Raw genomic sequence first — 21881 nt, forward strand, 5'->3', positions numbered from 1 at the left:
GAGGTCTCCAACCCAGCTGTGGGCAGCTCAGAGGTTTCCAGAGGAAGGAGCCATCTTAGAACTGAGTCCTGAAGAGTCAATAGAATTTGGCCAGATGAAGAAGATAGAAAGTCTTTTTTGGCAGAGGAAACAGGGAGTATTAAATGTGTATGGATGTGCATGTGAATGGGTGTGTGCATATGTGTATGTGTACATGAGGGTAGGAATGGGAGATGGAGTTATTACAATAAGTTGGGTATCTCTGGATTCTAAATAGAGGGGCAGGGAAAGCAAAACATGAGCAGTGACAGTATATGGAGCTACAGAGGTAGGGAGGGGCTAAATAGGGGGCCTTGACTGTGAAGCCGAGATGCTCCAATCTAGTAATGTAGAGCAGGGATTAGCATACTACAACTGGGGGCCAAATCTGACTTGCTGCTTGTTTTGTGAATAAAGTTTTATTGGAACAGAGCTACATCCATTCTATATTAACCATGAATGTTGTTGCATAACAATGGCGGAATTGAGCGGTTGCTGCAGAGACTATAACTCAGGCCTTGATGACCCCTGATGTAGAAGATGATGAGCCTTGACAAAGTTCTAGGCAGAGGGCAGAGATGACCCCGGGTGTGGGAAAGGGAAGTCACCATGACGTAGCCTGGGCCCCTGCTGTAGGATGGAGACAACTTACTTTGCTTAAATGCTATAGAGCTATCATCAATGGCCTTCTCAAGTTGAGAACAGTATTTTCTGAGCCCAGGACTATACTGAGCCCTTTCTCCACACCTGTAAAAGTGGACTGACATAATGTACATGACCATGGCTGCAACTGGACCCCGGAAGACTGAACAGGAATTGAACTGAGGTGGCACCAACATTGGGCTCCTGGGTGTTCTTTCACCCATTTTTAGGCTTAAGGAGCTGAAAGCCACATACCATTAATCCCCTGTGAGGCTGGATACCAATTGGGAGAAAATATTAAGAATCAAATAAGTAGAAATGAAAATATAATCTTCAGTGTTAGATGAAAAATGTAAACTTTAGTGTTATCACTTCACCCATGAATTAGACAAACTTACCACCTCACAGGCAATGGCTGGGCTGAGTCTGTCATGGTTCTTCTTATCAAGACTTGTTTCTGAATGTTCACTTCTGCAAATAAGCAGTGACAGAGAGACAGAGAGAGGCAGACTGAACTCTTCCTCTGAGCACACCAACCAGATAAGTCATTGCTCCGTCCACAGAGAGGGAACGGGGTAAGAGGCCAGGAGCTTTACTCCAGTGGAGGTCTCTCCATGTAGAAACATGAATGGAGAGCAAAGGGACTGTCCTTTCATCCCATCACTATGGCATTATTTCCCACTGAAGAAGTGTGCCTTTCAGTGATGTGCTGTCCGCCTCTTCAAGTCTTTTGGGCCATTGGGACAGACTATGCACCTGGGGATAGTCCCTTCTAGGGAACTGAGGTCCTCACTGTCAGTAATCCTGGGAAGACTCTGGTGCTGAGAAGAGAAACAAGGGCCAGGCATAAGTCTCAGATGAAGTGAGAACCAGTTTGGCCCAGAGCTGACATGTGAAGATGCCTGGAGTGTTAGTGGTCCTGGGAAGTTAGCTGAAGGGAAAGGTATGTGCTGGACACATCACCAGAAGGAAGAAGGGTAGTCTGGGAGGTCTGAGAAGAGACCCTAGGATGAGAATGAGCCAGCTGGGAAGAGTTACAAGTTGTAACCTGCCGTGCACAGTCTGTCTATTATCTCTGAAACATCAGTGCAATCCTGTCCCACAGCCCGATCCCAGCTGTTTCTTGGGTATTACATATGGTCTGTCCATGCTTCAGATGGAGCAGCAAAAGGAAGAGAGATGCCAACCTCCTTTGAGGCCAAAATGATAGAGAGAGTAATAACATTAGCAGGAGAATGTTCCCAGGAGAATGGCCATCCTGCCAGCCATTAGAAACAAAGGGAGCTTGTATGGCAGCACAATAGGAACCTGGGCTGGGAGAACCCTAGCTCCTGGCGCTGAGCAGGCAAGTCACCCTGGACCTCCCAGAAACGGCCGGGGAAGTCCTGAGAAAGACTCCCTCCCAGAAATCATGTCCGTGGGACTCCAGCTGTCCTAATTTTGGCATAAAACTAAATGAGGTGTTGTTTCAAAGTCGCAGGCAACATATGCAAAACACTTAGCCCATTTGCCAGCTCATAATAAACAGTAACTACTCAACAAATAGGACCTCTTGTCATTTTTTTATTCTGTTATCACGATCTGTGCATCTTGAGTTTCATTTCCCGAGGGTGACTGGTGGATGGGTCACTGCAGCTCCATAGCTGTGTGGGGACCCCCAGCCAGGTGTGCTTGACAAGGATCCGTGGAGGGGAGGATTTGACATTGTGCTTTAAGGACAGTAGGGATTCAGCTTTGCAGAGAAAAAACAGAAATTCTACAAAATGTGGGTCAAGGCCATTGGCAGCCAGGCTGTCTGGGAGGAGGTTTGGCAGCAGCCGTTTCATGCACAGGTCGGGGAAGCTGAGAGGAGAAGAGGAAGAGAAGCAAGATGTTTATACAAGACGATTTTGTAGAAGATCAAACCTGACATATTTTTAGGACCTGTATAAAAAATGCAAAACAGCCATCTCTTTTAAGAACCATCTTCAAAATTGTAATAAATTCTCCTTGACAGAAACTCAGTCAAGTCCAGCATGTAATCTCCCACTGTCAAGAAGAGTAATGCCAAATGCTATATGTTTTTCTACTATTATTTAAAAAAAAAAGGAGGTTGCTGGCCTGAGAAGATGGAAGTTAATTTGTCCAAGCCACATTTCAAGTCTCTGCTTATTCACCTTGTGGAATCGGGCTTGTGAAAAATGAAAATTTTAGGGAGGTCCTCTGTGGTCAATTCCTTCTAATAACATATCTCCCACAAAGTTGGAGTGAGAGGATCTGGAATCAGGTAAATTGGGGCTTGACCCCTTACCCCACTAGTTATTAATAGCTATGTGGTCTTGAGCAAGTTGTTTCCTACACCTAAACCTCAGTAATCTCACCTATAAAGAGGAATCATGGTGATGGCCACCTCATAATCCTTGTTTCGAGAAGCAGGGCAAATTAGGCATGTCAAGTGCTGACACTACAACTCGGCATTCAGTAAGTGCTCAATAAATGTGAGTTACCAGTGTCATAACTATCATCATCACCCCCTTGTGTGTTGTTATTCTCCCTTGATCTTAAGTACATTATTATTTTCCCCAGCGTGTTTCCCTACCTCGGTGTCAAAGCCTTAGGGACGTGTAATCATGTTTGGGGGCCATTATGTGAGGAACGTAAATGTGAGACAGAGAAATCAAATGGGCTTCAGTGGGTTTTTCCCCTCTGCTATTTCATCCTGAGCAGTTTGGGGGTAGGGGGAGTTCCTCTTCATTTTCTTTTTAAAACTTTATTCTAATTCACTCACTCAGCAAATATCTATGGAGAGCTCTTATGGAGCATTCCAACAGCACAAAAATATCCCAAATACCTACCAAATGTAAAGCTAAAATCACCTTTTCAGACTGTGTATCTTCTACCCACTGCCCATTTATCTGCTCCTCGTAACAGCCAAACTTCCCAAAAGAGCTGTCTTCAGCTGCTGTCTCCTCTTGCCCTGCTCAGTGCATTTTCCTTTCAGTGCATTCTGACCAGGCTTCCTTCCCCACCATCACTGAGACTGTTGTTGTCAAAGCCTGCCGTGACCTCTGCACTGCTGACTTCACTGGCCATTGTTCTTCTCTCCTTGTGGCACTTGACTTCACAACTGCATTCAGTGGAGTCGACCGTCCCTTGGCATATAATACCAGCTCCTTCTGGTGTTCCCATCCTCCAGGTCTTCCAACCATGTAACTAGTTTTATTTCCCTATGGCTTGACATGTTCCAGGGCATTTTCAGAGCCCCTTTCCCTTCTCAACCTTTACTCCTCCTAAATGATCTCATGTAACCCAATAGCCTTAAATCCATCTACACAACTTTGAATTCCAAATTTCATCTCAAGATTTAACTTCTGACCTTTAACTTCTCTTCTTGATCTATATACATAACTCCTACTAAATGTCATCTCTATTTGGATATATCTCCTTTAGTATGCCAAAAGAGAAATGTAGCCATGTCCCACCCTTATTTAAAATCCATCAAAGGTCTTCAAAACATGTCCCACCCTTATTTAAAATCCATCAAAGGTCTTCAAAATTTGGCACCTGCTTTACTCTCAAAGCCTCATCTCTCAACATATTCAGACCTTCTGGCCCCTAATAACCAACCTATCCCATATGACCACTCACATTTTTCTCATGTGTTTCCCTTTTCATAGGATATGGTTTCTCCCCTTCTTTGTCAATCTCCTGCTAAGTCTTAAAGACACAGCTCAGGCATTATTTAGTCACCCGGTCAGACCCGAAGGCCTTCCTTGTTGCTTCCACGGCACCGTGGTCAGCTGGAGAGCGCCTATCGTATTGCGGTGTCCCTTTATGTGTCTGTCTTGTCATTTCAGGCTGCCCTAACAGATACTGTAGACCTCGGGCTTTAACAGCAAACATTTATTTCTCACCATTCTGGAGTCCGGGAAGTCCAGAATCAAGGAGCCGGCAGACCCGGAGTCTGCTGACAGCCCTTCTGAAGGTTTTCCATCAGCCATGATCTCGCTTCATCCTCACAAGGCTAAAAGAGAGAAAAGAAGCAAGCTCTTGAGAATCTCTTCTTAGAAGGGCACTAATCCCATCATGATACTTCAACCCTCGTGGCCTAACTATATACCAAAGGCCCCATCTCCAAACACCATCACACTGGGAATCAGGGCTTCTGTATGGGTGGGTGGGGCTGGGGGGCACAGACATTCAGTTCGCAGCACTGTCTGTTTCCCTCACCAGCATGGGGGCATCTCAACAGTAGGGTGCGCATCTCTTAGCCATGTAGTCCCAGCGTGTGGCATCTGTGCCAGCAAGAACATTTAACATTGACTGAGAGCTTCCTATGTACCAGGCGTTGGACTGAGTGTTCAAAGGAACACTGTTGTTAAGAAGAAACTCTCTGCATCATTCTTGATGTTCCCTTTCCTACGGAGGGAACCAGTAGTGTAGCACTTCTACCATCGCCTCACCACGGAAAATGGAATGATTCTTCTAATGGAAGTTTAGAAGAATGCAAATCGAGCACACGCAGTTCAGCTCCATCTTCTTTGGTTTCCTGTCAGAGCAAGCTGTCTGCAGGAGCAATTGATTCTCCGTGCCGAAGATGCCCCTGTAACTGGAGCTGTCAGTCTTTCTATTCCTGAGGGGTTGTTATACGAATCCTCCTTTTCTGATTTTGTAATATCGGTTTCATCAGTTTTTTTTTTAAAGTGATATATTGTTCCCTGTCTACTGGCTCTCCTGTCATTTTTTTCTCAATTAGTTCAGAGCTCAGCTGGGGTAATGGTAATGGAGGCTACCTATTGGGTATTCTTCATTCCAAGATCCTAACACTTACAAAGTCTTCAGTATTATTAGGCCATACAGTAGGTTCTCAATAAAAGTTGGTTGAATTAAAAAGAAATGAAATCTACTATATGTCAAGATAGGGTAGGTGATGCTTTGGTATCGAATTAACCACAAAATTCATGACTTCACACGTATACACACATTTATTTCTTGCTCATGCTGCCTGTCCAGCTTGGCGGGAGAGATTCTGTTCCCCAGAGGCTCTCAAGAGCCCAATCTTAAGGACTCAGCAGCACGTTATGACTGTCAGCATGACAGGGTCCTCTCGGCAAGAAAGGAGAATTTGGAAACTTATACCATCCTCTGCGGCTTCTAACAGGAAGTAATGCTTTCATTCATGACCATTTGGACAAAACAAATACTAAAACTCTGTTCTAACTACAAGGAAGGCTGGCAAATATAGCAGAGCACACTGGACACATAGCAAGCTTCACTGTCTGTGCCACAGGGCACTTGAATGTCAGAGGGCACAGTGTTTGGAGGCATGGAACTCTTGATGGGCCTTCATGGTGAATGGATGCATATCCTGTGAAGTGAGGCCGATCAAAAGAGATTAAAGATAATGTACAGGACAAGGTCAAGACAAAGGAGGCTCTCCTGCTGACTTCTCAAATGGAACACTCTGTTTCCTTATTTATAAAATGAAGAAAATACTTCCTGTTTCATAGGATGTTGTGAAGATTAAAACAGATAAAATAGAGAGAGTTCCAAGAACAGTACCTGGCTTTTGGTGAAATCTCAAGGAATAATACTTTCTGTCTCCTTACTGACTTCAAGATCATACAACCCTTTTATTTCCACTCTATTACATATACCTAAAGATACAGGGATTTTCCCCAAAATCTATTCCACAGAACAAAAGAAGCCCTATTTTCAGGGGCTTACAAGGCATCTCATAATTACAGGATCCTTCTCATTACTTTATTTGGAAGAAGCAGAACTATTCTCCAAGGTACATTAGCCTGAATATACTCAATTAATGCTGCTTTTCAAAGTGATGGAAGCCACCTCAGAGCATTGGAGTTTTAAAGGGAGGAAAGGAATGTGACACAGATTTAGCCATTCATTCTGGGGAGGTGGTATGATTTTCCAGATGGAAACACAGGTTATCATTTTAAACTTACTAAAGGTGACTTAATAAGCAAAATTAAATAAAAAGATATGAAATTCTGATACATACTATACCATGGATGAAACTTGCAAACATAAGTGAAAGAAGCTAAATCACGGAGAAACTGTTGTGTAGTCACACTTAGATGAAATGGCCAGAATAGGTAAGTCCATAGAAAGTAGATTGGTGCTTGCCTAGTGCTGAGATGTTGGGAAGAATTGTGGAGTGACTGTTGATGCAACAAGTTTTCCTTTTGGGGTAAGGAAAATATGCTAAAATTCGTCATGGCCATGGTTTCACAATTCTGTGAATATACAGAAACCATTGAATTGTGTATTTTGAATGGATGAGTTATGTGGTATGTGAATAATATCTCAACAAAGTTATAAAGGGCAATTTAGTAAGTGCTTATCATGTAAATATTACACATGAAGAATTTCAAAAACTATGCAAATCGGGATTGATTGCTTGGAATAAAACTTCCGGTGATAGCACCATGGATCCAAAAAGCTTTGAATCCCAAACAGCTTCGACGGGAATGGAGTTGGTGTCCTTTGGACAGCTTTCTTTGGGTGACTCACAAAGTAGATCTAGAGACAACTAAAAAGTGTCATCAGGGAGGCATGTGGAAAGTCAAATAAAGGTGTTTCATGAAATGTGATAGTAGAAAAACCATGTTTAACTAATATATCATTTTATATATTGTTCATATTATAAAATGCTATATATATATAAATGTATATATATATATACATACATACATATAATGTAACTAAATTAATAATATTGTAAGTAGATATTTGTCCATGTCACCAACATTCCTAACATTTATTTAATCAGATTGACCACGTAAGTTGAGGGGCTTTTCATATTAGAAAAATGGAGTTTCAGCTGAGAGTAGCAGCCCTTTGGGACCCTAAAGTTACACAGAACAAGGTATTGTTTTGGAGAATCGTGCCAGTCTTATTGGCCACAGGGTTCTCCACATCATATGATTCAAGCCTGACTTAGAGGAAAGTTTTTTGGAAGGCCCAGGCTGCCTAGACCAGTGCATGACAAAATCCAGCACTATTAAAGGCCAAATGTTCAAAGGGTATTACACGTATGAATACAGCTCATAAAGTATTAAACCCCTCAGTGCTGGAATTGTTCAACAGAAGACTGGATGACCAAACATTTGCCAGTAATTCTTCAGTCCTGGGTGTTTAAACTACAGATTGTAACACATTAGTGAGACATGAAATAGTTTAATGGGTTCCCAACTAGCACTGACATGTATCATATATATTTCATATTTTTTATATATATGATCAGAAGAAATCAGAATAAAATTGAATCTTTTGGTATAAAATTCAGTAAAGGTAAATATTGTTGTTTCCTGAAAACCTTTTCCAGGAATGCATGTGCACACACATGCACACATACACATGCACATTCTTGGTTGCTGTGTACAATTTATTTCTTATACGATTTGCAGTTTAAGAATCTTTGAAACACTTCAGTACAAGGAATTCCTGCCATGGGTAGGAAGCTGGATGTGATAAGTTTCCATGTCATTCTTGGTTGATAATCCTGGAATTCTCAGCACTGAAGAAGAAAAAATGTTAGGCTGTTCCAAGACCAAGTTGATGACTTGGTGAAGACTGCATTGCCAAAACACACACATAAGAAATAAGCCCCACAACCATGTGGAAATTACATGCACATTGCATGGCAGTGTTTATCAGCTCCAGTGAGAAGTCTGGAGAAGCAAATCCCATTGTTGCAACGGGTATTTCTGTGGCTTAAGTCATAAATGTAATGAATCTAAATGGCCAGACTATTTACATTTCTAGACAGAGGAGGCTTGTCATCAGTCAAGTCTTACCCTCAGTTCCTCCTAGGTGCCCTCACTGTGTTCATAAAGTTCTCAGTAGTAAGTCCCTCACCACTGATGACATTTTCAACCAGGCTTTGGTGCCAGCTCCAGAGTTATAATGCAGCATTGCAACTGGACACATGAGTACAGTCTGACCACAGAACACTGGAACACCTCTTAAAAATTCCAAAACAAGCTTTAAAAAAATGAATTAGAGCTTTTTGCTCTTAAAGGCTGAAGTGTTGCCATTTGGCAAGAGGCTATGTGAATAGTATGCTATTATAAACTTACTTAGCTTTCTTGGAGTAAAGTGACTGAAACTGAAACAATCTGGTCAAATCATTAAACCTGCAACTGTTCAACTCAGAAATGCAATGGTTCCATTTAAAAAAAGTTAATATTTATTGAGCACAAACTCTGTACTGGTATCATTATGGGTTGGCAGAAAAATCTATCAGACACAGTTTCTGCTATGTCAGTCTTGAGTATATACAATTTAATAATGGAAATGGGCTGTAACCAGTAACAAAAACAAAGGGCAGGCTAGGGTAAAGATTTATCTTTTCTGAGTCAAAAACCATGTTAGATGCAATGAAAGGCATAGACTCCCTCACAGAAATATGGACATGCACACCCACATGCATGCTTTGATGCATTTGCTTACAATTTAAATTCTATGTGGGTATTTTGGACTTTGAATACTTAATTTAAGACAAGTTTAATGAAAGTCCAATGGAAGATTAAAGAATAAATTCACACAAATCTTTCTTATCCTACCTGCTCTTCCCCAACTAGCTGGCTTAGCTAGTGCTCTTCACTTATCTAAAAGAAACCGGCGATGCTCAGATATGCTGAATGTTCTGCTCTCTATAAAGCTCCCCTCTAGGGGTCCCCATGCCTGTCATTCGGCACTACATTGATCAGGGGCCAGAGGTGCTTGCTCCTGTCTCAGCTCAGGGTGTCATACCAAAGTACCATGAGCTGAGTGACTTAAACAAAAGAAATTAATTTTCTCATGGCTTTGAAAGTTAGAAGTCCAAGATCAAGGTTCTTGACAATTTGGTTTCTGGTGAGGTATCTTCTCCTGGCTTGTGGGCAGCCATCCTCTTGCTGTGTGTGCATGTGACTTCCTCTTTGCAAGCACGAAGAGAGAGGGGGAGAGAGCGAGACAGAGAGAGAGCGCCAGGGCTGGCGAGCACCTGAGCTCTCTGATTTCTCTTCTTATAAGGACACTAATCTTATCAGATCCAACTCCACTCTTCTGACCTCATTTAACCTTAATGACTTCCCTAGAAGCCCATCTCCAAATATAGCCACACCAGGGGTTAAGGCTTCAACATAGGAATTTTAGGTGAGTACATTCAACCTGTAACAGTTCCCAAGCCTGATTTACACCAACAATTATATAATTTGCTTAATGGAATACAAATCAAGGTAAAGACAAGTATATTACTGGCTCCTGCAAAATGCCCACATTGTAATCCCCACAACCTATGAAAACTGAGATTACATGACAAAGGTTAAAGACAAAGGTTGCAGATGGAATTAAGTTGCTAATCAGCTACCTAAAGGGAGATCAGCCTGGATTACCCAGTGGGCCCAATGTAATCACAGTGGTCCTTAAAAATTCAAGAGGATGTTGGAAGTTAAAGACCCAGAGAGGTGGCGGTGGGAGTAGGAACTGACCTGACTTCCTTGGGTTTAAAGATGGAGGATGGGAGGCCATGAGCCGAGGAAAGTATAATGCATGGAAAGGTTCTCTCCTAGACCTTCCAGAAAGTAACACAACCCCCCTTGATTTTATCCCGGTAAGACCTGTGTTGGACTTCTAACCTACATAAATGTGTGTTGTTTCAAGCCACTAACTTTGTGGCAGTTTGTTATAGCAACAATAGATAATGTCAAATAAATAGAAAATAGGAGCCCTAAGATTTTTTCCCAAAGAACTAGGTAATGCTTTAGAAAGACTTGATAACAAGTTGAGTCAAAGTAAACATCTGCTGCCATATTAGATGTGGGACAGACCCATTTAAAAACACTGGTGGGGAAAAAAATGGGGCAGAAGCAATATTTGAAGACCTGAAGACTAAAAATACATGAAAAACTATACAACTATGAAAAACTATGGAAAGGGGCTTGTCACAGATTCAAGAAACACTATAAATGCCAATCATAGTATCATAATAAAATTGATGAAAACCAACCAAGAGAAAATATCAGAAAAAGAAAAGATTTAAAATATACATTGTCTTCAGCTGACTCTCACCAGAAACAATAGAAGCAAAAAAAAAAAAAAAACCAGTAGTATGTCTTCAAAATAATAGAGAAAATTGCTGCCAACCCAAACTCCTATACCCAGGGAAAATATCTTTCAAAAACAAAGATAAAATACAGATTCTTACAGACAAAAATGGAGAGAATTTGTCACCAATAGCTGAAAAGAAATTCCGAAGAGAAGGAAATTGTCCCAGATAGAAGCTCAAAGACATATAGAAGGAAAAATAATTAGCATGTGTAAATTTAAATGAATATTGACTATATTAAATAAAACTTCTTATGGGGTTTGAGCTACAGAGAAAATGTGAAGAACCAATTACTATAGAAGATGTCAGGAACAGGTAAATGCAGTTAAAGAGTTCCATTGTCCTTGTATGGACTGGGACATGATCAAAACAATAATTTATACTGGACTTTAATAAATCATAAAAATATATTGTAAAGCTTAGCATAACCAATAAAAGAACACGTCAATAGTCTATTACACTTTTTAGTAAAATTAATTATGTGTGTTTTGTGTAAGAGTTATAGTATGTATAGCACAGTATGTAAATTATACCATGCTAAAAGAAGTGATTAGAATAATTTTTAAAAAGAAAACAGTAAAGAGGAGAATATAGGAATATTTAGAGGAGATTGATCCCAAAGAGGCAAGAAGGAATATTATAGAATAAAGGAAATATTCTCTATCTTGATCACTATAGTTCTTCTAGAGCTGCATGCATTTGTCAAAGCTCATTAAACTGTATACTTACAAAGGGTGAGTTTTGTTGTCTGAAATTATACCTCAATAATTGGATTTAAAGAGAAACTAGATGGTAGGACCCAGTAGACTTTAAGGCAAGAAGCATTACTGAAGTGCTAGAGAGCCATGTTATGAAATAAAAGATTTAATTCACCAGGAAGTTGTAATATTTATAAACAAACCTGTAACTAATAATATGGTCTCAAGACATCTAAAGCAGTAACAGTGAACAGAGTTAAACAGAAAAATATGTAAAACCACAGTCAAAATGATGGATATTAATATAGCTCTCTCAGTAATCAATAGAATACACAGACAAAAGCTATACAAATATTCAAGATTTGACAAAATTGGCCTTATTTTCCTACCTAGAATGCTGCATCCAACAGCTGCACAATAAACATGCTGTTATGTGTACATGTGGAGTATTTACCAATATTTTAAAACAAAGCAAGTCTAAAAATGTTTCAAAAATTGAAATCATACAGAATATATTCTGACCATAGTAGAGTCAAGCTGGAAATTAACAGCAAAATTATAATTAGAAAAGAACCTCATCTTTGGAAATAAATATTCCTTTGAATAACTCATAAGTCAAAGAAGAAATCACAGTTTTTAAAATATTTTTAAGTTAATGATAATAAATACAATATATCAACATTTCTAGAATGTAGATAAGTTGTGTTGAGAGGGTAATTTATAGTCTATTAGAAAAAAATAGCAGGCTAAAAATCAATGATCTAAGCATCAATATCAAGAACTTCTTTTAAAAAAACAGTAAATTAAGTTCAAATAAGGGAATAGTAAAGATGAGAAATCAATGAAATAGAAAACAAACATAAAACAGAGAATCAACAATGTTAAAAGTTTATCATTTGAAGAGATTAACACGACTGATAAACCCTTGGCAAGAGTAGTAAGATAAAAAGAGAGGTTAAATAACCAACATTATAAATGAAAAGGGGGACAGAGTAGAAAATTCTAGAAAAGAAAAAATGTAATAAGATCATTGGTTACTCAGAGTTGAAGATATGGGATGCTACTGACAGGCAAGGTGCACAGGGAAAGGTTCTTTATCTTTTGTGTCATAATATCAAAGCTTATTGAATTGTAGACTTAAAAGTCATTCAATTTTTTTGTTTATAAAACACAACTTAATAAAATTTGCTTTAAGGAAAAAAAAAGAGGATAACTATTAGAAAAGAAGGGAAAAACTGCCATAATTCAAAGATATGATTGTGGCTGTAGAGAAGCCAAGAGAACTACACATAAGTTGTGGAATTAATAAATAAACAGCAAGATTGCTGGATGGTCAACATAACAAAATCAATTGTGTTTCAATTACCAGCAATAAACAGAAATTAAATCTGAGAGAAGATACTATTTACAAGAGCACTAGAATATATGCCATGGCTTAACCGTCAATAGAGTTTACAGTCATTGCAAAAATACCCATTGAATATCAATATTAGTTTCTAAGTAAAATTATGATAGAATCGTAATGGTAACTAAGGGGAAAATGACAACAACCGGGGAGGGGGCTGGGAAGAGAGTTAAATACCTAAATCCAGTAGTTGTGGAAGTGAGAGGGTGATTAAAACAGATCAGTAAATTATAATGTAAGGAGTTTATTTAGATACAAAATGGTAGATACAGAAGAGTGATTTGATTCTTAAACTATGTGCATGCAGTTTTGACAAAAATTTAAAAAGCCTTAATACAAAGAACACAGTTTTTGAAATCAGACAGTCATGAATTTGAAATCTGTCTCCTCCATTTTCTAGCTGTATAACCTTGATGGAATCACATAACATTCCCAAGGCTTAGATTTTTCATCTGTAAAATAAGAATAGCACTTATTTCATCGGGTTGTCATGGAGATGGAAGTAGGTAAAAATATAGTCATGGGCAACAAAATGCTTGAAACCAAAACTGATAACAGTCTTTAAAAAAAATTGATTACAGCCAATTCTTCCTTCTAAGGGACAGATAGTGAGGAGTAGGGAGGCAGAGGAACACAGTTTCGATCAGTAGTGGGAAAGGTCTCTTACGGAGCCTCGGTGGTAGGAGAGATGGACAGAGAGATGCCTAACAGACAGCTCTTCCCTTACCAATGTGTGCTAACGAGTTGGGGTGGCCGGCTGTCATGTTATTTGGTTCTCCAGGATCTCAAACGCCTTCTTACACATGTGAGTCCCCATGGGAGGTGAGACCCACGTACCAGGGCAGTGGTGCCACAGCAGACCCGTGATGGTGGCCATGGCACCAGCCGGACCACCCGCCACCGCGCGGTGGCTCGGCTTAGTTTTACTCCAATGTCTGGGCCTATGTCTGCCTGCCCCTCTCCCGGGCCTGACTCTCTAAGCAGCCCCAGCCCCATTCTTGAGCTTTTAAATTTTCTCTCAATAAGCTCTTCTGCTTAATTCACCTGGAATTGTTTTTATTATGTGCAACTCAGAACAGTGCTGGATACGTGAATGTTCGTCATGTGAGAGATGGTCAGGATGTGAGCTTGGGGGAGGGAAAAGGAGCTGGGAATGAGTTGGGTAACTTTGTAGAAGCAGATGGAGAAAATTTTGGTGTTAGGAGGAGACAAGGAATGGGAAGAAGTGGGAAGAAAAGAGAGAAAACAGCCAAGCGACAGGACAGAGCGACTAAGGGAACACTTAAGGAAAGGATTTTGGCAATAGCACTCGGGTCCGAGTGACCTGCCTTGGTGTCCTACGGTCCCTCCCTCTCTCCATCCAGCCAGACCTCCCGGAAAGTCAGGTTTGGTCATATGAGTCTCGTGTGGATGGAGAATCTTTGGTGGAAATCAAGGAAAGAGGTGGCTCAATATGGAACAGAAAAAGAGAAACTGTGACAAACATTGTGATAATTTTTAAACCAAACCACCATAGAAGCAGAAGACTTAGAGATGAATGGAAAAGCCGTAAAGTACCCCATCCCACCCCCACCCTTGAAGTCCCTTCAGAGACCCAGAGGGATGAAGACGTCTCTGTATACAGAAAGGGATTCGAGGCTTTTCATTTAAATCCCCAAAGACAGCCTTTCTCAGCTGACATTTGGATTCAAAACAAGAGTCGGACCAGAAACAAATAAATTGACTCTTCTTCAAACATGATATTTGGAGAATCTCCAGAAGTCTGCAGTTTTTCTCTATTTTCTGAGCCCATGTGGTGAGAAATACATGGTCTGAGTCCAGGCTCATTCAAATGGCCCAGTGATCGGGTAGGAGCCTGCAGTCAGGACAGCATCGCCAGGATAAAGGGCAGTTTTCTTACCCAAGGGTCACGGTCAAGGAAGCTGAGTTCAGAAAGGAATCCAGCCCGAAAACAAGAAGCCCAGCCACGCTGCGCCAGGGACAAGTGAGGGGAAGGTGGTCACCCGCGGGGCACACAGAGGCAGGTGCCCGGGCTCACACCTGGTGCCGGCTGGGAGGTCTGGGCTGACTGGGGTGCAGGCCGAGGAAGACACCTGTGAGTCGTGGTGAACTCTCCATGACATACTGACGAGGTTTGCAGCCCCTGGCAGGCGCTCCTCTTCCGCTGGCTCACAGTATGTGCCGCCTCACCGCTCACCAGACTGCCTCCTAGGGCTCCTCAGCCTGCCCCACCTTCCTCCTCCAAAACCCGTCTTACACATTCATTCTGCTGTTTCTTAACTACCTCTGTCTCCGTTGTCTACGCACTTTTTTGCCACATTTTTCCAGTTATATATTAACAGGATCTTCCTTCAGGGAAAACTGTGAAAGACTTTGAAACAAGTGGAAAATATCCTTGCTGGCCAGTTTAACGTACTCATATGGATTATCTCTGCCTTTTGTTGTCTTCTACTAGTTTACCCTGTAAATTACAGAAAAACAATAATGCAGATTAGTCTCGTCCAGAGAAACACAAATGGACTGTGTCCAGGAGAATGTAACTAGTTTTTACCCTTGGGGATACTGACCAGTTTTCATCTATTAAAGCAAATTTGTTTTGGCATCCCTGACTGTCTCAGAACAGACACTTCAAAATGTTTGTTGATTGAATGAATGGCACTGAAGCTTAAAATATAAACCATAAGAACTCACCAATTAAAATCTATGATTCTTATGGCTAAGGTGGGATTAAAAGAGTGCCGGGTGTCTTTCAGCTGCTAAGGAACATTGTCCACAAGGCCTCCAGGTCCTTCCGCCTCCCTGGGTCCAACTAACCACTGCGTCTTCTTCTCTGCAGTCTCAAATGAGGGCACTCACACACTGCTGCTCTTTCTCCAGGAAAATAAAGTTTAGAGTTACCACATTGCAGAACACTATGTGACAGTTATATGAAGAGAGACAGACAGAGACAGGGAGAGGAGGCAGACTGATGTAGAACATATCCAAGATGTGTAAAGTTTAAAAATAACTCAGTTGCAGAATAACATGTTAGTATGATCCCATTTTTGTTAAAACACATGCATACGTATCAGTATGTTCATTAAATAAAATGAATACAATAATAAGCAGAACCTTGAGAAGAGGGTGGTATGATGGAAAAGCCATGTGCTTCTGTAACATTTCAATTTTATTTATAGTGATCGCATATTACTGTTGTAGTAATAAAATAAGAACTATAAAGATTTAAAAGGAGAGAATAAAAGCAGTTGATCTTGCAAACAGGGACTCCAAAATGCAGAACCAGGACAGCTTTCTTAGGTACACAGTGCAGGAAACATTAGCCTTTATAATTGAATATTTTATCTCAATCAGAACTAAGTGTGAACAGAATTGGGGTCAACAGAGTTATCATCAGACAGATAAAACAGCAAAATTTTCCTTACAATGGATTTTAAGGTATTCTGGTAGAAACACACCTGGAAAAAAATGGACAAAATCTGTCAGAAATTTTCACTACTTGATAGCTTGTTTATGGCTTCTAAGGAACCTAACTCCAGGATTAATTCATCAGGTAAATCATATCACCTATGAATCTTGAATGCTTTATAAGCTTATATAAATGTCAACATTTAATAAGCTTGTTTTTAAAAGCTTTAAGCATCTAACGGGTACCTGAAATTCTACTTTCTCTCACATGCCTATTCTTAATTATGTGTTGATTAACTTTATTTAATAGGTATGTTTTTATTAAATGAGGAAACAGAGGTTCAGAGTGGTTAGGATGCTTGTCACAAGACCTGTCAATGGCGGAAGTGACCTGAACCAGAACTTTGATAGAAAGTAAAATGGGAAACATGTATAAATGAAACAGAATGTTCTAGCCAGAAGAACCACGGTGACAGGGGAGCACAAGTCTCTCATATCGTGGAGAACTCACCTTGGACAACTGGCCCAAAGCTTCCCAGTTATTTGGGTCTGACACTACCCTATACATTTTGGAACTAGGGTTCCCAAATAAAAGTTCAGAGGGTCCCTGAAGTCCGTACATGGTTCCCTAGGAAACATCCCTGGAATGTGGGACCAGGAAATAGGTTACTACACTAACCATCACAATCACTATAAACTCGTGAAGAATGATTTGAGCACAGCTGATATGCTCTACCATAGTGACAATAAGATGCCTTGTCATTGTAGTGACTTACCTGAAATAGTCCTCATTTCAAATATTCCAATTATTCACTCCACAAAGCCATTCTGTTTTTACTTTTGGATTTGAAAGATGTGGTCACCACTCTGATAGTTTAACCCCCATGCTCCAGTGATGGTGATGTATACCCACAGGCATCTCTCTCTTTAGAGGTAAACGAATGTGGAGTTGTGGCTGTATTTTTATTCCAACACCAGGGGGCAGCAATGTGCAAATAACGTCTCACAGTTCTGGGCCTTCCCTACCAGGCCTGCTTTGAGGGCAGAATGTGGATTTCATTCCCTGCGTGCTTCTCAGATTTAAAATAATGGCAGTGTAATCATTTCAAGCCCACTCTGGAATTAGAGCTAATTCATTTCAGATGAAAATATACTGATTATTCACATGTGCCTCCAAATCAGTGTTTTCAGGATTCAGGTCCTCCTCAGTCAGGCATTTGCTCATCTCCCCTTACCCTGAACCTACTATACACTGGACGGGCGCTGCACTGGGACGAGCTTGAGCACCATCCGCTGCAGAAACGGACATTTGACATCCACACCACCTTCTGAGGGGGAATTTCCCAGCTGTCCCATCTGAAATCACAACCTTCCCTTCTTTTTTATTTACTTTCTTATTTTACCATATTTTTTGTCTACCCTGCTCCTTAAGAGCTTCAGTCTTATCTGTTCTGTTCATTGGTGTCTCCCCAGCTCCTAGAACAGTGCCTGGCACATAATGAGTGCTTAAAATTGCCTGCGGAATGAATACAGTTACTGGCGCATGCTGCAGGGGAGGTGGGCATGTGTGCCTTCATCTGAACTAGATATTGCTGACTTGCTCACTCGAGTCATTTTCCATTTTCCATTTCCCCCAGAAATGGACACGAGTGATGCCAAAGAGTAATACTATTTGATATTCGCATTCAAAGGAATGTGGGACATCACCTGGACTCTCGTTTACAGAAGACACATTCAACTCAAAGGGAAGCAGAGACTGCACAAGGCTACATCATTCTTAGTGGCTGAGTCATTTTCCAAACCAGCACCCCCGAACCCCGCCCCCATGCTGCCCACCTTTTCCATTTTCCTGAGACCCAAAACTTATCTCCTGGCACCTACTTTTTGTGAGGTCCTACAGAAGCATCTGCTCGCTTGTTCCTCACAACACCCCTGGGTGCATGCTAGTATTATCCCCATCTTACTGATGAGAAAATGTAATGGCATACATCGTGTCTCCATGGCACTTAACACAGACCTGAGATTGTTCGAAGGGTTACATGTTTATTAGCTCATTTCATTCCTCTAATGAACTTTGAGATAAGTTCTGTAGTTATTATTATGGATGTGGACACCAAGGTCAGAAAAAGGTGAGAGGCTTGCCCAAGGCCACTCTACCCAGACCTTGCAAAGCTACCACAGGTTTCATTACCGTGCTCTGCTTCCTTGCAGAAAATAGGGGCTCGGAACTGGGAATTGCACCGGCACCACCCAAGTCCACTTCTGTGCCTGATTTTCCCACAACAGCAAGCCGTAGGTTTGGGCCGGAAAATCCTTTTGTTAGAAAGTCGCAGGTGTGAAATTCAGCAGAAAAGAGGAGATAGTGATCTTGCAAAAGCTGCCCGGGCTGCAAACAATATTTCCTCCCCCGGGTCTATTCTTTTCCCATTCTGTGTCATCTGCCAAGATCTTTCTGCGGTGCCGTGGCTGCTTCCACAGAGCTCTTTAGGAGTCTGCACTAACTGGCCAAGGGATGGGATGGACTTTCTGTGTCCACCCTTCAGTCTGGGCATCCAGATGCTGTCTCTGCCGTGGCCGTGGGGGACTCCCTGGAGCTTGGCTATTCCGGTCTAAACTGGACAGTGAACTGAAGTTACCTCATAGAGACTTGGAAGCGGTGTTTGTGGGAACGAAGCTGGTTTGCTCTGTTATCCTGTCAAACTAATCTGGGCTCCGAGCCCCTTTAAAAGTCATCAGGAGAACGTAGTCTAAAAAGATGGACAGGAAGTAGATCTTTCGCTGGCTGGAGGTGTTCTTATTGATTGAACTTTTACAGCTGGTATGAAATAAATCAGCAGAAAAGATGGGGATTACTAATCCTATATCCTTAGTTCATCTCTGTATGTCTGGCTGGAGTTTTGACCTCTGGAACTGGAACATACTGGTGAATCTCAGAGCCTCTTTCCAGTGGCATAAAACAATGTGATGAATAAAGGCTTGGGAGTCCACTGGGCAGGGGGTGTTCCACCATGCACTAGGTGTATGCATCCGGGCAATAACTTCACCTCTCGGAGCCTCAGTATCCTCATCCATAAGACTGAAGTCAAAATAAAACCTTTCTCATAGCGTTGTTATAAATATCTGGCACATAGTACATGCTCAATAAATGATGGCTTGGTGTGAAAGGCAGCACAGGAGAGTCTGAGTCCTGGTTCAGAGACAGGAGGAAACTGGACACATCACTTCCCCTCTTGCAGGCTTGATTCCTCCTCTGGAAAGTGAGGAGTTTGAAATGTCAGCCTCTCTAGGGCCCCCAACCCCTCTGCAGTGGCCATCTCACCAGATGACCACCCCTCCCCTACACTTCTACACTGTTTTTCTACAGTTCTCAGGGGGAATTGCACAGAGGTCACTGGGGTTGCCACTGCCAGTCTCTGGGAAGAAGACAGTATCAATTGAACACTTAGTGCCAGACACCAGTCCAGATACTATTCCTTTATTCTCCCACTTAAACCTCTCAGCAACGTTTGATGTGGATACTGGTTATCACCCAACATGATAATGTATGTGACCTTCCCAAAGTGACACTGAGAGTGGCAACATCTGTACTTCCACTCATATTTAGCTTGTGTCCCAACCACCTTTGCCCCCAGAAGATCTCAAGATGCTGGAAAAATAGAAAATTCTCCTTCTATAAAAGTCAGCAAGTATTGCTACTGACAACAGTCACTTTTCTAACTCCACTGTGAATCCTTAAATAAGAAACAAATGAAAAGGGTATTTCCCAGCCTTTTGCAATGGACAAATTTGCAATTCAATTTACCATATTGGTCTTACAGAGGAATGAATCATTTAGGAAGAAAACACATGGAAAACAAATCCAAATAACCTTTGGAATTCTGCCCAGATGCAGTGGGTTTTGGGTTCCCCATATTTCTGCCAATTACCCCAGATGTAGTAACACTGACCAGTTCATCACAGGTAGCAGAAGTAAAGGCAGATATCAATCAGAGAAAAAAAAAACACAGAGGGCTGTAAGTCCAGGGAGAGGAAATCCTGGGGCAAAATACCTCTAAAACTAAAATCAGTCAAAGGGAGAAATAAAGTTTAAAACCTGTTTATTGCTTACAAACTGCAGTCTGGGGACATCTCTCTTTCCTGCTCCAGCCAAAGTAAACCAGCAGTCCCCTCACTTCTCAGATTCAGATAAGCCCTCCTCCATTGCCCAGGTAATAAACCCATTGATATGGAGGTGAACCACTCTCCGCCCCTGAGGAATACCTATTGGTATGCAAATACACTAAAACCATACTCTCCACCCCTGAGGATGAAGGTGCACCAAGTTCAGGTGAGACTTTCTGGAAATAATACAATTTTACCCACAGGGCAAAATGAAGTTGTTCTTGCCTTGGTTTTCCCCTGTTCTATTTTTGATATCTCTTAAAGAAATAAATGCAAACAACCAGGAAACAACTAGATGTTCCCTTCATTTCACGTGCCCTGGGCAGCAGCTGTGGTATGAAGAAAGCCAAGTTACTGGAATGCACGTAGCTGTCAGCTAATCAGGGGAAGTATTTATTATCTCAAGGTTTGGATGTGAGATAGCTGGCCTATCCTTCAGGGTAAAAACCTACCAACTCTTTCCCAATTGTTAAATTCCTCCCTTAAAATCCTTCTCCAAAGGAAAACTTTAATTTAGAAAGATCATAAATTGGAACCTCTGCCAAAAATAGCACAGGCTGGGAGAATAGACAGTAATTTTGCCATAGTAATCATTGGCCACCAGACCTGATGGGGATAGATTATTTTATCCCCTTCCTAAGATACTATTTCTCTATTTGGGTCACTTTAGATGTAACAGCATGTACCAGATTATAAAACACCAAAGCCATTCTGTTTCTTGCACTGAAAGAATCTCCCTCTACCTTGAACACAAACTACATACACACACATCATTGGAAAGATATTCAAGGAAACTTTCTAAGCATGTACTTCTTGGTAGAATTCTGTTTTAGAACTGATCAAATTTCTCCCATGAGAAGCACCAGCCTCTGCTTAAGAAGGAGGCTGGGATGGAGCCTCAAAGTTTGAGGGGAGTGGATGTATTGTATTAGTCAGCGAAGACCAACTGCTGTAACAAACAGCAGTGGCTTGACACAATAAATGTTTGTTTCTTGTTAATGTCACATTCCAGCAAAAGTCAGCAGTAGGAGGCACTCTGTTCCATTCACTGACTTGGTCTCCTTCATCCAGGTCTCTGCTGTCATTTAGGGACTCACATTCCTTCATCCACTGGCTCCAACATCCCTGAAGGCCTTATAATCTGTCACTGCATCCAAACAGCAAACAAAAGAAGAGAAAGAGCATAGAGGTTAGGGACCAGGCCAGCAGAGGCGTGCATCTTTGGCACCCAAACACATGGCCCCCACCTAACTGCACAGGAGGCCTGGAAATGCAGTCCAGCTATGTGCCCAAAAGAGAAAAGGAAATAGGATTTGATGCACAAATAGCCATCTCTTTATTACTAAAGGTGCTGAACAACTACTGTGACAAGTTGTGTGATGATATCTCAGAATGGGTTAATTATGGCTTTTTGTTGCTGAGGACATTTGAGTATTCTAAGCACGTCACTTAACCCAGA

General features: G+C 41.3%; 1 long non-coding RNA gene across 3 annotated transcripts in view; it reads right to left on the reverse strand.

The window, feature by feature from the left end:
- LOC130683767 (uncharacterized) overlaps nt 1-14865 on the reverse strand; it is an 88899-nt gene extending 74034 nt beyond the window's left edge. For 2 of the 3 annotated variants that reach the window (XR_008997693.1, XR_008997695.1), the window contains exons 1-2: nt 14757-14865; nt 4554-4663 (exon numbers count right to left, since the gene is read on the reverse strand). This is a non-coding gene — a long non-coding RNA (uncharacterized LOC130683767). Of the gene's footprint in view, nt 1-2232; nt 2503-4553; nt 4664-14756 lie in introns of those variants that run through there. The other variant, XR_008997694.1, reaches the window with a different exon arrangement.
- Between the last annotated feature and the right edge of the window lie 7016 nt (nt 14866-21881).

The sequence above is a fragment of the Manis pentadactyla genome, chromosome 5 (genome assembly GCF_030020395.1).
Source record: "Manis pentadactyla isolate mManPen7 chromosome 5, mManPen7.hap1, whole genome shotgun sequence".
Classification (NCBI taxonomy): Eukaryota; Metazoa; Chordata; class Mammalia; order Pholidota; family Manidae; genus Manis; species Manis pentadactyla.